Raw genomic sequence first — 13417 nt, 5'->3', positions numbered from 1 at the left:
GTCGTCCTGAGCTGGTGAGGACGGAGCACGGAGCTGGAGGCACTCGACAATCGGTGAGTGAGGCCGGATCTAGGCCGCGAGTCTAAACGCTCTCCCGCTCGGGCTGTGTTCTGGAGGAGGAACCGTTTGGGCGCCGTGGGAAGGGAAACAGGGTCGTTTGAATTCGGAGCGCGGCTCTGAAATCTGGCCTTCCGTATGGCGTGGCGTCAGGTTGTCCCGTCTGGGGGTTGGTTTGACCTTCGGGAGAAGGCACCGATCGGGCGCCGTGGGAAGGAAGCCAGGTTGAGTCGGAGTGTGGCTTTGAACTCCGGCCTTTCGCGGTGGGTGAGACGTTGGTGCTGCAGGAAAGGCCTTGGGCCCCAGCTCCACGTGGTTCCTGGCGAGTCCCAGGACGGCGGGGACCTGGAGCCGCCGCGCGCGCCTGGCCCCGCGGGTCTGGCGTTGGCTCGGCCTGGGGGAGGACAGCGCCTGCGTGTCCGGGCAGGAGCCGGGGTGGGGGGACCCTTCGGAGGCGGGAAGACGAGGTCTGAAGGGCCCCAGGTTGCTGGTGACGATCCGGGAGGGGGCGCCTGGTCAGGGCCACCCCCAAGCCCTGGGCGAGTGTGAGCAGGGAGCTCTGCGGGCTGTGACGGGTCGCCGTCCTTCCTGGGCATTAGAGCCTGCCAATGATATCTTTTTATGATGCACTGGAATCAAGCTCTTGATCATGCCTATTTTAGGTTTTCCTTATCTTTACTTTCCAAAACTGATTTCCATGGAAAAGGGCACCACCTCAGTACTACCAGGCCCTAAAATATTACACGTGCAGCGGGGTCCGCAGGTGGCATGGTAGTTAAGGCATTGGACTCCCACGGTTCAAGGCCTGGTTCTGACAGCTTGAGTTCTCACTTTCCCTATTTCTCTCCCTCTCTCTTGCTCTCTGGGGAGTGCACATGCCTTAGAGCAAATTTTTTAGAAATAGTAATGAACATTAAATGGTTATTTTAAAAGTAAATGGAGAGGAGTCTAACAAGTACTCCTGAATGCAGGTTCTTGACAAGCTTGATATCAGCGTACTTCAGGCGAACTTGGCCTGAGGACACTCCCTCCAGACCTCCCTCACGGCTCAAATACAGACGAAAAGGCGAGGGGGAGTGTTGACACAGGCTCTTGGTCTCCAGCCACACCAACAAGCTGGACAGGTCCCGTGTGCTGAGGGGTAGCTGAAGCGTGACCACAGGGTAAACAACCAGTGTGCTATACACAGAGGTCTTGGTCGAGGTGGACATGTGAACATTCTCACAGAATAGAGTCAGCGTGTCAGCTTTGCCTGAGCTGAGCTGGGAAGGCCGTGGAGCAGGTGGGGTGTCCCTCCGGTAGCGGGCCTGATGACAGGAGCTGCTGGAGAACTCGGCCAGCACACCTTTGGAAAGCACGTGAGGAAACTATGCACACCTGAGGCTACCCTGGTGGCGTCTTTGCCTGAGTTTCCTGAGACGTGCTGAATGCTAAGAATCCCCAGATAGGGACCAGCAAATGGTGTAATGGTCACATCACTGGTTCCCAGGTAGTTGACTGCGGTTCAAGTCCTAGGCCTGGTAGCTTAAAATTCATGCTGGGTGTGTATGCAAGCATGCCCAAGATACTGAGAGGAGGATGGAGGAGAAGGGATTGTGGCATGGCCGTCCCCCTGGGGGGTGATTTCTTGCTTTCTGATGCTCTGGTGAGCACATGCACCCTGTACCAAAAAACTTTTTTTTTTTTTTAAAGAATCCCCTCCCCAGATAAAACTGACAATGGGAAATGAAGCCATTGAAGCGTCACACCAGAGTGGCACCGTGCCCACTCGATTCAGACGCCAATGAACACCAAGACACCTGCAGAGCCAAGTCTCTTGACAATTATCCTGCTCTGTAACCCTGAGCTGGCTTGGGAAAGTAATGCCTTCGTTCAGATTTCTCGGTCTGTGTCTCTCCTGAGACTGAGCTCTGGGCCGGAGCTGTGGAACTTGCCCATGGCATGCAGAGACCTCGCAGGTGCATACCCAACGGGGGTGGAAATCTCCAGGTGTGCTCTGGTACCACGGTGGGGGCTTGCAGCCTAGCAACACATCAAGGTGAGTCTTGTAGGGCAATTCATCCTTCTCGTTCTCATGTAAATACGTCTTCTCGAGTAGAGACAAGTGCTGAGAAAGATTAGACAACGGGTAACTTGGCGTCTGACCACTGCAGAGAACATATCCCACTGGTGGTTGGTTTCCTAACGTTTTCCAAGCTCCTAGTAGACAAATCGATATAGGAATGAGAAAAATGGTTAATTCCTGGCTTATTGATGCTACTGTCTGGGTACCTGAGAGTCAAAGGATGACTGTTCTATGTTCTGAAAATACCGAAGCTCATGACCCCGTCGTTCCTTAAAAACCAGAAGTTATTTGGGGGAAGCCTTTGCACTTTCTTGCAATCGAATATGACTGCAGTAGAAATCATGTGTGCATTTGGCAGTAGAGACCGAAGGCGGCCAGCTCGAGGCTCAGCAGGGCCGCAGCCATTCTGGAGTTAAGAAAGGCTTTGGGCGAGTCTGGGTTAGGGAGTTCTGCCCGAGGGACCATCAGGTGAGAAGCCAGGAGTGTCACTGAAAAGAACAGGGAAGTGCCTTGGGGAAGCAGCTGGCGCTGACTGTAGTGAGGATGGTTTGACGGGCTTGTGTCTTGGGCCTGGGCTGAAGTCCGCTGAGCTGCTCCAGACCGGTTGATGGTGCTGCCCATCTCCCTGCAGCGAGGGGCAGAAGGGGACGCCCTTCTCGTCCAGCCTCCGTCACTCATGTCACTGTGAGCAGAAGCAGATTGACCTAGCTTGCTGCTAACAGTCTAGCCACAGGTTCCGGGTGGTAAAAGATAGACTATTTCCTTCTATAATTAGGAAAAAAACTGCATACAACGCAGCTTTCATTCGAAGGCAAGAATAACACGAGTGGAGGTGGGTACTCTAAGTCCTAAACGCTTTGCATTCCCTGCCAGATTCTCCACTAAAGCTTCCCAAGCCTTTTCTTCTCTCTCCATTCAAAAGATATTCCCTCGAATTGAGTGAGATTCAGAGCAGTGTCTAGTGCAAATTTTGTGTAATGAAAATTGCATGTCTGAGGTTATTACATTGTGTATGCGCTTTGCTGCTGCAGGTAGAGGAGAGCATGAAATGGAATTTCATGTTAAATTTTTGTTCTCTTAAGGCAAAAGTCACTTTCATCTCCTATAGAGACCCATCACAGAATGATGGAAATCTACTTGTGTGTGTGGTAGAAGAAAAATTTGTATATTACATGAAAAATGCCAGAACTTTCTCCTCAGAATTCCATGCAGAAATATCAAATCCACATTATTGTTGGCTGGGGAAAATAAAAGCAGCTCTCAGTTGAGTGGTTTGGATGTTGCAAGGAGTAGACACTGGTAGCTGCCCAAATTTCGGTTTTCTGTCAAACAAAATACTTAACTTTTCTGCCATGTGTTTCTGGGAAATATAAATATCTCTCTCAGAAATATATGCCTGGCATCATTACTCCTCTCTCCTCCAGCAGCAGATTCTACGTGGTTCCAGCTCTGGAAGTCGGACGTGACAGGGGCTTCGCCTTGTTCCAGGCCATGTGTCGGGCACAAGGCCTGGGTGAGCAGAGGCTAGCTCTGACTTACGCCGTTCTCGTTGGGTAGAAGTCCACCATGGCAATAGGGAAGACATGCCTGGGAGTGTGCTGGGGGAAATGGGCCCCCGAGGATGGTCTCCTACCCAAGGCAAGGAAGGTTAGCGTGTCATAGGCCTTCCCCGTCTAAGAGGCAGGCCAAGGAGCAGGGAAGTAGCGTCAAAGGTGCGAGATTCAGTCGTATGCCCTTTTCATGTAGTGCATAATCATGATTATTGAAAAAGGCACACACCAGAAGAAAAGACATTATTTCGAATGCAGAGAACATTGCTTTATAAAGGCGGGGAGGTGGTTCATCGAGGGTAGGCCGTCGGTGCTGTGTGCACAGGTGAGACAAAGCAGGCATCTTTTGCATGCCGACACAGTTGTGCTTCCACACCATCTATTCCTGGTGAAAGAGGCATTTCTTGGCATCTAGACAGCCCCCATGCTGCCTCACATCAGAGGTATGGAGAGACCTGGGCCCCGCCGTGCTCCCTGGGGTCTGTGCTCTGTGCTTCTTGGGGACTGAGGTGTGTGTTACCTTTGTCCCAGGGAGCTTTGCACACCTCTTCCAAGCTCTGCACGGATAAACGATTTCCACACTAGCAAGGCCGTGAATAGGCTGAGGCTTCACGTTTAATAGCATTAGGGTGTAATAGCCCCAGAGGTGAGGTACGTTCTTCTCAAATGTCTCACAGAACTAAAAGGCTGTAGTAATAATCTGCTTCATCCACTGCATATTTTTTTCTTTTCAGAAGGTTTACAGCTCTGTTTTGTCTTTGAGGTATGCATATTTTATGGAGAAATTATCTTTAAATCAGGTTTTGTTTGAGCAGAAGAGAACCCTGGAGGCTGCACGGGGGCTCGGCCCTCAGAGTTGACCCCGAGTGGAGGGGCACAGTCCCACCTCACGCGCGTGCAGGACTGCCCTGTCATAACACTGTGCAGTGTGGGGAAACCAGGAAGGGTTTTCACCACCAGGCCCAGCATTTATGGCCTCAAAGACATTTTTTTCTGCTATTTTTCCCCACTGAGAAAATGACCCAGTCTTGAAGAATGGTGCCTCCGCTCAGAACCAAGCCAGATTTCAGCACTGACGTTTTCCTCTGGCTCTGGGTTTCATGTCATGGTCACTGGGTTAGCGATCATCTTCTAAGTCACAGCAGCGTGGGAGGCTTGAGCCTTTAAGTTGTGCCAGCTTTCCTGTCGTCACAGACCGCCCAGGAGTGCCCTCGCTTGGTCTCTACCTCACGCAGCTCAGGGTTGAACGTGTTAGGGTGCGTGTGCCACGTAATTCTGTGCAGATACTACATGCGACTTCCGGTGTTCTAATCCACTACCCACAACATGACGCTGTAGGTTCCCTTTCTATCTCCATATGAGACTTTTCCTTCCTTCGTATTAACTGAAATTCATAAAGTGTACCCATTACCCAAATATGCTGCATCATGCCTTCAACACAGTGTACAGGGACCTCTGTGCTGGGGTCTCACATGCTGTGGGCCACCCATGGTGGTGTTTGCTTTGAAGGATATCCTCAGTGAACATAATTTTCCAACCTTAAGTCCTAAATAAGCCAACCATTTGTTGAACGAGTGCAGGAAAGACTTGAAAACCTATTTGATGGGATCCAGCCATGTGGGCAGGGCAGGGCAGTGCTTGGGTGACCAGAAGTTGCATGGGAAGCCCAGCTTTGTTTCTTGAGCCAACCTGAGCAGGCCGGTGCAGACTGTGCACCCCTAAGCTGAGCCAATCGGAGGCCGGGACGGGATGACCGCACAGCGAGAGCCTGTCAAAATGCCCATCTCTGTCTCTCATCTTCCTCTTGTTTTCCCTCTTCTCTCTGTCACCAAGAACATATGACGGAATGTCAGCTGGAATTCCATGCCTCGAATCGCTTCAGATAGTGGGTGAACTCTGCACTCCAGCGGTGATGCAGTCAGCAGAACTCAGGACCTCCCAGTGGGAAGCTGGTTTGCGTGTAAGGTTAGGACGCATCAGTGTGGCTACGGTGAGGTTCACAACCCCAGTGCAGTGAAGTAGGACAGCAGAGAAGCACTGCATTTCACAAGGGAACGCTGGAAGGCCGGGCTTTCTGCAGCAGGCTTGCTTTTGATTTGCAGTCCTGCCCCCTTCCTCGTGTGCGCAGGGACAAGTCACCTGGGCATCGGTGCGGTTCCCTGTGGGGTCATCAGATTGGGGGAAGGGAGGACTTCACTGCCATCCCTCCTCTCCTTCCTCCAGCTGTGCTTAGCGTGTGCACGCATCGTAACATGTTCTCTATGCCAGTGGGGACGAAGGGAGAAGTGCTTCCCTCCCGTGTCTGTCTATAAGTCTGCCGTATTTAATATCATTGGGTGTGTCATGGCTCCGTAAGTGACATATGTTGTCTCAGTTTCATGAGACATTTGAGAACGTATGAGAGATCTGTGGTGTGTGGATACCTGCACTGAACGTTTCGAAGCCACGCAGTCAGGGTGACGAGCTCACTCACCAGTGGGGCAGGAGGACGGGACCTGACACTCGGGCAAGGCCTGCTTGACGGGCTCTCCCTGGGTCCTGCCAGGCTGCCCGTCCTCCCCCAGCCTCCCCTGGAGCGCCCCCTCGGCTGCTGTGAGCGCTATTCCCTCTCCGCACCCTGCCCTTGGCCTAACATTGCTTCTGGATAGAGAAGGAGAAGGTCAGGGTCTGGGGCAATAGCAGTAATGAAAGGTCCTGACCCGACCCTGTTCTGGCGTATCAGGTTGCTATTTTTTTTTTTTTTTTTTTTTTTTTTGGTGATTATCCCAGAAGAATTTACGGGAAGTCATGTATTCCTGGCGAGGGCTCATTTCATTGAAACGACTCGGATTCTTGTAGGGAGACAAACATATTTATGTGCATGTATGTCTGTTTTAAATATATACCTCCTGAACTTGGAGACGTTTTCAAAGCCGCCTTCTATGAATTGCTTATTTTAGTAATAGGAAGTATGTGAATGTACCTGAAGGAGCGAGGACACCTTCAACAGGGTCTCGTTACCCCACAGCCATCCAGCTTGTCAGGGCCCCGGCACACACATGTGCACGCCCGTTTCTCAGCCCAGCCCGGGATCTGAACCCGCAGTGAGCCACGTGGTTCCCACACTGCCTTCCAGTTTGCTGTCAACGGCACTGCCAGGCCCGGCCGCTCTGCCGTTACTTTTACTGATGCTTCTGTGGCCAGTTGCTCTTCCCCGATTCTCAGATTTCATTCTCTGAAAGGATGGGACACAAAGGGTTCTCACCAACACGTGAAGAAAAGCCGGAACCCTGGACATCAAGCACATGCCTGCACTGGGGAAGCCTGCAAGTGCTCATCACCCACTTGGCACTTTGCGGGAAGCCCAAGGCCTCCTGCTCGTCCTGGCTCCCCCCTCTGAGGGGTTCACGTGATGCAGCTGTGCAGACCGTGCTGACGGGAGCAGAAATTGGCACTCCGCCTGTAACAGCAGCTCTTTGAAGACATCTGGTCCAGCAGTTCTGTCTGGGAAGACTGCTTCTTCCTGAAAGTTTGGCCCAGTTCTTCTCTCCTGAGGACCTTAAATCCAGACAGAGATAATGAGAGCCATACATGGGAGCAGAGCCCAGGGAAAGACAGGAGGCTGTCTGCAAAGCCCACGCGCAGGGCCATAACCAGTGCTCTGCAGGAGGGCCCCCTCCACTGGTGAGAAGTGAACAGCATGGACGGTGGACTCGACGGCGCCCCCTGCTGTCAGACTGCAGGCTGCTGCCTTCCTGAAGGGGGGCGAGCAGCCTCACCATAGGCCGGGCCTGGCCACGTGATCCGGAAGCCGCTGCCCACACCCCTTCTTGCCATATCACCCGCAGCTACTTGAGTTTGTTTTTCTCTAAAAATCAAACTAAATCTTACCCAAACCTCATTAAATTGGAGAAAGGTTTTATGAATGTGATTTTTTTTCTGTCAAAGAAATAGGCCTCTTAAACTAATTTAAATGCAAGAATTGACTGATCATAAAGATAATTTAAATAGTGCTCAAATAGGTTTTATTTGTAATATATTTCTCCAATGTTGTAATGCTACTTAGAAATAAATAATGCAAGTGTCTCAGGAATCCGTTATGAGAAAAAAGTATTTTAACATTGCTTTACAAAGGATGATTATGAAATATTATTAAAATTTTAGTTACGTATAACTTAGAATCACATGAATCCTGACCTAGAATATTTTATACCTCACAGGAATTGAACGAAACTGAAAAAAAAGTAGAAGAAATAACCTTTTTAATAAAACTTACATATTTAATACCTTGCTTGTCTGACTATAAATTTATTTTTAAGTCTTAATCATAGTGTTTGCTGAAACTAAAATTGCTTAGCCCCAGAATATACTTAACCTAAAAATTTATAGACCTCTAGTCAAAAGATTCTGGAACCATAAACTGGTGTGAGTTTTATTTGAGGGGCTCAGTCGAGGCTGGGGTCTCCTCGCCTGGTTTGTGCTTCCATAACAGACAACCACACAGGCGTAATGTACCGTGAACAGAGGTGTCCTGGCCACAGTTCTGGTGGGGAGTCCCAGATCAAGGAGCCAGCATCTGCGTCGAACATGGTGGAAAGTGTCGCATGATGGAAGGAACAGGAAAGAAAGGAAAGCCAGCAGGTGTCAACTCACTGCTGTGACACAAAGCCACTGTCACGATAGCCCCTCCCATGGTCATGACACTAGTCCAACCAGGAGGGCGGAGCCTCGTGACCTGAGCCCTTCTCAACAGCCCCACCTGCAGCGCCGTGGCAGTGGTGGTTCCATTCCAGGACCTTTGAGGGGACCAACATGCAGCCATAGCAACGGGCCATGGTTGTTTTCAGGGTTCAGCTCAAATTCTTGCTCACATGCCCTAGAGCTGCTGTGCTCATCAGAGCGGGTGACACTTAGTAGGCGTCTTAGCTCTTTCACTTCTCAGATCAGATCAGCGAGCCAGTGCCAGTGCTCAGTGTGCACCAGGCTGTGCTGCTGCTTTGACCCTGCAGTCCCTCATGGTCACCATGTTCCCCTTGCGTTTGGTGCTCAAGTCCTGCCACGTAACCTCTGCCTCCCTGGGGTCCAGCGGCTGCCATTGCACTGGATCCCAGGTCAGAGACCGCTGCCCGCTAGCACTGCAATTGTAGCAGTTGTAACTCACTCTGGTCTCAGCCAAACAGCCAGCCAGGCCCTTCCGTCCTCTGGCTGCAGGGTTACGTGCAGAATCTCCTTAGCGAGCACATGCTAATTAATTCAGCCCCATCTTGATCTTTCTGTTCCTCCCTGATTATCTCAATGCTGAGTTCCACCAGGGTCCCCATATTTGCGTCTGTATGCCTCAGACGGCCCCAGTGGTTCAGGAGCGAGCACACCTTCTCACCAGCTGCCCAGGGCACCCCAACTTTAGGACCTCTGGGACTCGAGCCCAGTCTTGGTCTAGAAGCCAGGAGGGCTGGTGGGGAGAGTCCGAAGGAGAACGCGCACCATCTCCCCTGCCGCGGCCTCAGGAGAAGTGTGGCAGCTCGCACAGGGCAGGGCAGCCTCCTCAGCAGACGTAGGGACCCCGTGTCCCCAACTTCACGACCTCCAACACATCCTGTCAGTGTGCAGGATGTAAAGCGCTGGTCTTCAGGCCTCGCGCCTGCTGATGCGCACCCTCCCGTTGGGCAGCTCTAGCTGCACTGAACGTGTTCCTCGGGCAGGTGGAGATGCCGGCATTTCAGAAAACAGCTGAGTCCCGCAGCTCGGACTCCTTTATTCCCATCCTTTAGTAAGTCTGCTGCTCCGTCAGCCTAAGAGCTGGACAAAGGGTGCACTCTTAAAACTTGGGATGAGCAGATAGCATAATGGATTTGTTGCTGGGCTCCCACGTAGTCGACTGGTTCAAGTCCTAGACCCAGCAGCTTAAAATTCACACTGGGTACATGTGCATGTGTGCCCAAAATCCCAAGAAGAGAATGGAGGAGAAGGGATTGTAGTGTGGCCAACCGCCCTGGGGGTGATTTCTGGGTTTCTGTCTCTTAGGCAACCACTTTTTAAAAAGTCTCTTTAAAAAGATCTTTTGAACATTTTTATCCTGAGCATATCCCACCCTCAGAGCCAACCCTGCTGTCCCCACGGCACAGGTAGGTGTTTCGGTTGCCACCTTCTGTCAGATGCTGTCTGCTTCAGACCTGGAGCCAGGCTGGCCAGAGGCTTCAGGTTCTTATGTACTGCAGAGCCTCAGCCTCTTCTTAATAAATGTTTGTTTATATTTTCATGTATTTTCTTTAACTACCACATGCATGAAATATTTATTGTGGAATTCATACTGAATCAAACCATATTTCCCTCCAAACAGTTATTTTAAGGCTTTTGCCGTGGGTTGTGTGTTCTTATCAGAGAGAGAGAGAATGAGAAATCACCTCCTGGGGGGATGGTCATGCCACAATCCCTTCTCCATTCTCTTCTTAGAATTTTTGACACACATACGTGCCTGGTGTGATTTTTCAAACTGCTATGTCCAGGGCTCAAACCGTGGTCAGCCATGTGGGAATCCAGCACCTTAACCATTATACCACCTGCTGGCCCTCTCCAAACAATTTTTTAAAGTTTATTTTCATTTATATCTTCTGAAAGAGAGACAGACAGCATCTCTGGTGGATCTTGAGGCTGCAGTCCCAAGCCAGTTCCTGCCTGTCAGGTCCTGGTTGTAGGGAGGCATCATGGTGGGACCCCAGGGCCTGTCCACGTGGTCTTGGCACTGCAGGTGACTGTGCCACTGCTGCACAGGGCTGGCCCCGCCACACACGTTTTCAAACACTTTATAAAATTATAGTTCTTTAAGTCCAGATATTTTCCTCATTAATTACTCTCATCACATGAATTTCTATCCTCAACTCTGGCAACAGGAGCTACTGCCATTTTAGCTTGTGTATTTCAGAAGCAGAGAGTACGCTTCCTGACTGCAGGACGTAGGGGGTAAAACGGTGACATGGAGACCGAGAAAACAAGTGACAGAATGGAAACCTGTACCGCTGCCGCCGTGCCAGCGAAGCAAAACTGCTGCGTCTGGGCCTTACTATTTAGAATTTATTTTTCATTTAACTTTATTTACTTACTTACATATTTATTTATTTTAATTTGACTAGAGAGGGACAAAATGAGAGCGAGCGAGCAAGCCACCGGATCTAGGACTTGAACTGCGGTCAACTTTGTGGAAGTCCAGCACCCTTAACCACCACACCACCTGCTCCTCCCCTTTTTTCACTTTTGAAATTAGTTAAGATGGGAAAAGACATGAGTCAGTGCTGAAATAGCATTAGCGTGTGAGGAAGTAGGGAGGGGTGCTTTACTCACTTTTGACTGACAGGAGGAGAGTGTCCACGCTTCATACCCGTGGGCAGTTGTGATCGGTTCCAGGAAGACCAAGCATTGAGTTGCCAGAAAAGTGATGACGCATCTTTGCATAGAAAAGCAGAGAAAGACAACAGTAGTCCAGCTAAATCCCAGCCTGGATTAAGTAGGTGATTCAGGGAAATCTCTCTCCTGTCATTTGGCTGCCTCCTTGGTTAGCAGTTAGGGACACCACCCCTCCCAGGGAGCAGGCAGGCTGAGCAGGAGAGATGGCGCAGGTGCTGCAGTGTGAGCTCGAGTTGTTCCAGAGCAGTGGAGACGCACCGTGGCCTGCAGAGGGAAACTGCCGTGGATGGAGAGTTTCCGTGTGGAGGGGCCGTGCCGGCTTTAGGGGTCTGTGTTCACTTACTGACCGCCTCTTCTCTCCTGCGTATCAGAAGGCGTGAGTGAGTCTGCACGCTCCGCAGAATGTACCTGTGTTGACACGTTGATCTATTAAGTTATTAATTGCTTCATATTTTCTCTCTTTTTCCAGCACATGTAAATGAAAACAATTATTACATAGTCCTAGGATGTCTAAATATTATAGCAGTTTAATAACCTACAATCATCCATTTAATGAACAAATTCTTTAGCAGCCAAAAATTTTACATCCTTTCTTTTGCTTCTGGGCCCAGAACTTTAAGTTAAGATTTCGGGTTTCTGTATAATCGATGCACATCTTTGTGTTATCTTTTTATTTAAGGCATGCAGTAACCAGTCAGGGATATACCCACACTGTCTTCAGCACCGACCGTCACACTGTGGTGTTACGTCTGTTGATGGTTCTAGTTCTTTTTCAAAATCTATTCAATTATCCATATTGTTTATTCTGCCACAATGCCCATTTCACGGCAGTTTTAATCTCAACACCCTTCCCAGCACGTTGCAGTGTTTATTTGGCGTGCGTGGTCTTGGTAAGGGGAACGTAGGCTGACGCGTTTTCCTTTCTCTGAGTTTCTGGGACGAGGGTAGAACAAGACCACAGGGGCAGGAGTCCTGCGGAGTAAGCCAACCCCACCGCCCACACAAACGCGGCGCAGTGCGAGAGGGTCCAGGGGGCGCCAGCTCTGGCATGTGCAGGGGAAAGAGCGGCCCCAGCGCGGAGGCTGTGGGGGCTCTATGCCTCCTCCTCTTCCTGAGGCCTGGGCCCTGTGCCACAAGCCGGCTGTAGACAGATGAGCTTAGAGGCGTGAAGTCTCGGTGGTGCCTGGTTCATGCTGACGTGGGAGAGCCTCGGGCCCCTCTCCACTGTGTGCTGTGGCTGCACCCCTTAGCGGGGACCCCTGTCTAGGGTTCTGTAGTCTCAGCAAAAAGAAAACCGTGACGAGGTACAGAGGCGGAGCAAGGCCGGACACTGGCACTGCCTGTGAAGGGCACGAGGAGGACCGCACTGGGGGACAGTCCTCTGTTGTCCCCACCCAGGAAGGAATTGGTGAAGCCATGAAGGTACTATTACGTGCTAATGAAGGGACAGGGACGCTGGAAATCTCGGTCTTTGATCTGTGTTTCTTTCCATTTTAACCTAATTACAGTAAAGCCAGGAAGAGCGCCTTGGTTCTCACTCACTTTACGTCCTGTTAATTGAGACGGTGGGTAAGGGCCCACGTACCGACGTCTTTCAGAATATGTCTCTGTAACGGAGCGTGGCAGAAACGCGTCCGCGGTCTCCTCCTGGGAGCACAGCGTGGAGTGACTGCTGTGTCTCCAGGTCATGTTGAAACCTTGTCCACAATGTCGGGGTGTTCAGATATGGGGCTTAGGAGGTGATTAATGCCCTCGGATAGAGTCCCTCAAAACTGCCTCCCCCACTCACCACGTGAGACCCAGCAAGAAAGTGCCACCCGGGAACCGGGACGCGGCCGTGACCAGCTGAAGCTGCTGGTGTCTTGACTGTGGATTTCTCGGCCCCCAGAACGGTGAGAGGTGCCCAGTGCGGTATGTTTATTATACAGCCTGAGAGGATTGCAGCAGGGGGCCACCCATCTCCCCAGAAAGTAGTGAGTTAGTTAAGCACCAAGTGGTAAGAGCAGGCACCTGAGAATCAGCATTTGGGTCGGATCAGCCAATCACTAGGCACCTGGGCACGTTCGTCAGCCTAAAAGGTTATTAGCATCATGATGTTTTTGTTTGGGAGACAGGCAGTTACGACTATCAGAATAAAAACTAACACAGTCTGGCTTATTTCCCTATTATTTGCTCCGTATGTGAAGGCTATGGAGAACAATATATCTACTTTTGTTTGTGTAAAACATTAATTCCAATACTTCTATAAATCTATAGGCAATCTAAGTTGACTAAACTTTACCTAAAACACCTGAGAGCTTTTTAAAAATTCAGCTATCTGGGCTAATTACAGACTTACTGGATCAGTATTTCTGGAGTGGAGCTT

General features: G+C 50.5%; 1 long non-coding RNA gene across 1 annotated transcript; it reads right to left on the bottom strand.

The window, feature by feature from the left end:
* Positions 1-6496: 6496 nt before the first annotated feature.
* LOC106734709 (uncharacterized) lies at positions 6497-8238 on the bottom strand. The gene is made up of 3 exons (XR_001370251.1): positions 8167-8238; positions 6997-7209; positions 6497-6886 (listed from the first exon to the last, which is right to left on the bottom strand). It is a non-coding gene; the product is annotated as an uncharacterized LOC106734709 (long non-coding RNA).
* Between the last annotated feature and the right edge of the window lie 5179 nt (positions 8239-13417).

The sequence above is a fragment of the Tupaia chinensis genome, unplaced genomic scaffold, assembly GCF_000334495.1.
Source record: "Tupaia chinensis unplaced genomic scaffold, TupChi_1.0 Scaffold000191_1, whole genome shotgun sequence".
Lineage (NCBI taxonomy): Eukaryota > Metazoa > Chordata > Mammalia > Scandentia > Tupaiidae > Tupaia > Tupaia belangeri.
This window is presented reverse-complemented; position numbering and strand designations above follow the sequence as displayed.